Source organism: Vombatus ursinus, unplaced genomic scaffold, assembly GCF_900497805.2.
Source record: "Vombatus ursinus unplaced genomic scaffold, bare-nosed wombat genome assembly UNPS02014798.1, whole genome shotgun sequence".
NCBI lineage: Eukaryota > Metazoa > Chordata > Mammalia > Diprotodontia > Vombatidae > Vombatus > Vombatus ursinus.
This window is the reverse complement of record NW_020954576.1, coordinates 39,650,719-39,655,208: the sequence shown is the minus strand read 5'-3', so window position 1 is coordinate 39,655,208 and position 4,490 is coordinate 39,650,719.

The following is a 4,490-nucleotide window of genomic DNA, read 5'->3' as shown; positions in this document are numbered from 1 at the left end:
TTGGGAAATATAACATGTATGCATCTAAGTAAATACAAAGTTATTTTTGAGGGGCTATAAAGAAGTGTGTGTGTGTGAAAGACAGGCTTTGCTGGTGGTGGGAGTGGCACATGAGCTCAGTCTTGAAGGGAGCTAAGACTCCCAAGAGGCTCAAATGAAAATGGGGAGCATTCCAGGTATGGAATGACTGTGCACAGGTACTGAGAGAAGAGATAGAATATTATGTACAGGCAATAGCAAATAGTTCAGTTTGGTTTGAACACACAGGATGTGAAGGGGAATAATATAAAATCAGCTTGGAAAGATAGGTTGGAGCCAGATTGTGAAGGGTTTTAAATATCAAATAGAGAAGCTTGAATTTTATCCTAGAGGCAATAAAGAACCGAAGAAGCTTTTTGAGCAGAAAAATGACATGATTAGACATGTGCTTTACTTAGCAATGTCAGTGTGTTAGGTGTGTGCAGGATAAATAGGAAAAGGGAAAGAATGGAGGCAGGAGGATCAATTAAGAATCTATTGGGAAAAAAAAGAATCTATTGAAATAGTCCAAGAGAGAAAGAGAGAAGTGATGAGGTCTCAAATAAGGCTTGTTGTAACAGTGTAGAGATGGGGATGAATGTAGGGGATATTGTGGAGATAGAATCAACAGGACTTGGAAACTGATAAAGAAGTAAGGGGAGGAGTGTCAAGAGAAAAAGAGGAGCCAGAGATGCCTGTGAGGTTTCGGACCTGGGTGACTTGAAGAATGGTGGTGCCCACAACAAAATTAGGGGAGTTAGGAAGGGGGAGAATTGTGTGTGGGTGTGAGAGTGTAAAGATAAGACAATGGGTTCTGTTTTGGACATGTTGAATTTGAAGTGATTGTGAGATGTCCAGTTGGAAATGTCCAATAGGCATTTGGTCATGAGGGACTTTAAAGGTCAGGGAAGAGACTACTGATCTGAGTGCCATCTTCATAGAGAATAATTGTATCCATCAGGGGAACTGATAAAGTCACAGAAAGAAAGAAGAGAAGAAAGCCCAGGACAGAGTTTTGGACAACACCCCCAGTGGATTTCAGGAATGTAACAGGAAATGGGAGACAATATCTGATGGTGGGCAGAGGCTTCAAGGGTTCCCCTCCACTCTACTGGGGATCAATTAAATATTCCCCTCCAAGTTCAATGGAAGAGCAACAAATTGAAATCTCACAAGAGGCAAGAAGTATATGCAAGTACCCTTAAAGGTAGTCATCAGGACCTTCAGAGAACTCCCAACAGAGAGAGTTGGAATTCTGCTGCTTCTAGGAGGGGGCAAGAAGCTGCCACCCCTGATACAACCTGCATGACTGAGCCATGACCAAGAAAGCATGAAAGCCTACTGAGATATCAAAACAACACGTTACTGATCAAGGCTGAAGAAAGCTAAATAGGGCATGGGCAGGGAGTCTATCAGTATGTGTTACTCTGTTGAGAATAGAGCTAGTGTCCCAGTTTTAGATGTTTCCCATTCTCTCAAAGGAGAGATTAATATCCCCAAGCCCCATCTCTCCATCGCTGCTTCTGTTAAGGGTCTATTCTCATTCTGTTTTCGTATGAAAATTTTTTTAGAAAAAACATTACTGAAATACTTCCTTAAAAATTAGAGTGGAGCAATTGGAAGCTAGTGACTTTATGAGAAATCAAGACACTGTAAAACAAATCCAAAAGAATGAAAAAATAGAAAACAATGTGAAATATCTCATTGGAAAAACAACTGTCCTAGAAAATAGATCCAGGAGAGATAATTTAAAAAGAATTGGACTATCTGAAAGCCATGATCAAAAAAAGAACCTAGACATCATCTTTCAAGAAATTATCAAGGAAAACTGCCCTGATATTCTAGAACCAGAGAGTAAAATAGAAATGGAAAGAATCCACCTATCACCTCCTGAAAGAGATCCCCAAAGGAAAACTCCTAGGAATATTGTAGCCAAATTCCAGAGTTCCCAGGTCAAGCAGCCAGAAAGAAACAATTCAAGTATTGTGAAAACACAAGATTTAGCAGCTTCTGCAATAAGGGACCGGAGGGCTTAGAATATAATATTCCAGAGGTCAAAGGAGATAGGATTACAACCAAGAATCACCTACCCAGCAAAACTGAGTATAATTCTTCAGGGGAAAAAATGGATATTCAGTGAAATAGGGGACTTTCAAGCATTCTTGATGAAAAGACCAGCGTTGAATAGAAAATTTGACTTTCAAATACAAGACTCAAGAGAAACATGAAGAGGTAAACAGGAAAGAGAAATCATAAGGGACTTCTTAAGGTTGAACTGTTTACATTTCTGCATGGAAAGATGATATTTGTAACTCATGAGACCTTTGTCAGTATTAGTAGTTGGAGGGAAAATTTATGGAAATCTGTCTTACCCTACAGGAAAATAGAGGGGGAAGGGGATAAGAGAACAGGGGAATGATAGAGGGGAGGGCAGATTGGGGGAGAGGATAATCAGAAGCAAGCACTTCTAAGGAGGGACAAGATCAAAAGAGAGAATAGAATAAATGGGGGGTGGGATAGGATTAAGCGAAATATACTTAGTTTTTCACATGACTACTTTGGAAGTGTATTGCATGACTACACATATATAACCTGTATCAAATTGCTTGCCATCTCAATGAGGGTGGGTGGGGAGGGAGGAAGAAAGAAAATTTGGAACCCAAAGTTTTAAAAACAAATGTTAAAAAAAAGTGTTTTCACATGTAACTGGGAAATAAGATATACAGAAAATGGGGTATAGAAATCTATCCTGCCCTACAGAAGGGGAAGGGGATAAGAGAAGGTGGGGAAGAGATAGAAGGGAGGGCAGATTAGGGGAAGGGGTATCCAGAATGTATGCCATCTTGGGGTAGGGGAAGGGATTAGATGGGGAGAAAATTTGGAACTCAAAATCTTGTGGAAGTGAATAAAAACTAAAAACTAAAAATAAATAAATTAATAACATATAAAAAAGAAAAAAAAAGAAAAAAAGAAAAAGAAGCAGGCCAGTCATGTAACAAAAATGGGGGATAACAGATGAATAGCCCAAGTACTTCACTAATATTCAAGAAATATTAGGACAATAATCAGAAGTTCCCCAGCATGTAGTGTGAATTACTTTTAGAGCATTGATGGACATATGTGGGTGAGAATGAGACAGGTTGAGGGGACTTGGAAAGACTGAGATTCAAATAATTGGGGAGTACTCACATGAAAGAGATGGTGGATCCAACAAAGTTGTATCACTCTTCTACTAAAACTCTACTATGATGCCTCATTCTAAAGATAATCTTACTTCATTAAAGGTTATTTCAGTGTTCCATGAAAAAAAAGAAAAGAAAAAATATTACTAACAGTGAGAAAAAGTAGGAATTGAATTAGCTGGTGGGGTCAGTGTGTTCTGTCATCACAGCTGACTCCTCCAAGTGTTCTCACTGCAATCATTAGCATCCTGCTCAGTCTCTATGTAAACTGGCATATCTGGAGAACTTGATTCCCAAAAGAGGAGTCTTTGATGGCCAAAGACCCCCTAGAAGGTGGCAGCCCAGGGGAAAGGGAAGAGTGAGGAATTGGATACCAGTGGAAGGAGGAGAACCAAGCATGTCAGCATCTTGGTCAAAGCTATGGTTGTCCTAGCTCTATGGTTTAGAGTTAGGGCTTTAAAATACTATAGAATGTTAGAGATAGAATGGACCTTAGAAAATATCTAGTCTATTCCTTTCATTTTACAGATGAGGAAACTGAGGTCCAGCAACAACAGTGAGGGGCAGAACAGGGATGAGAATGGGGATTCTGGCTCCCAATTTAGTATTTGCCACACACTCACACTACTATTCTCTTGTATCACCTTTTGAAAATGTGCTTTTGTGTATCTTTCATTTTTTACTTTTTATTTTTTTCAATTAAACATTCATTTATTTTCTTTTCTTCCCACCTCTATAGAGGCTACTAGGATAGAGTTCTGGGTCTAGAATCAGGAAAACCTTCATTCAAATCCAACTTTAGACATTCATTAGCCATGTGATCCTTGACAAGTCACTTAACCTTTGTCTGCCTTAATAATAATAGTTGACCTTTATATAGTACTTACTATGTACCAGGCACTGTCCAAAGTGTTTGACAATAATTGTCTCCTTTGATCAATTTCCTCCACTGGAAAATGAGCGTAATAATGGTACTTAGCTCACAGGGTTGTGAAGATCAAATGAGATAATATTTGTAAAGTGCTTAGAACAGTGACTAGCATGTAGGAGGTACTTAATAAGTGCTTGTCCCTTCTCCCCTCCCTCCCCTCAACTGAACAAAAAGAAAAATAAACAAATATGTATAGTCGAGCAAAACAAATCCCCACATTGCACATTTCCAAAAACACCTGTTGTAATTCTTCATCCTGAGTCTGTCACCTCCTTATCAGGAGGTGGCTAGCATGTTTCATCATCCACTCTTTGGAATTGGTCATTGCATCAATCAGAGTTCTTAAGCTGAGCAAAATT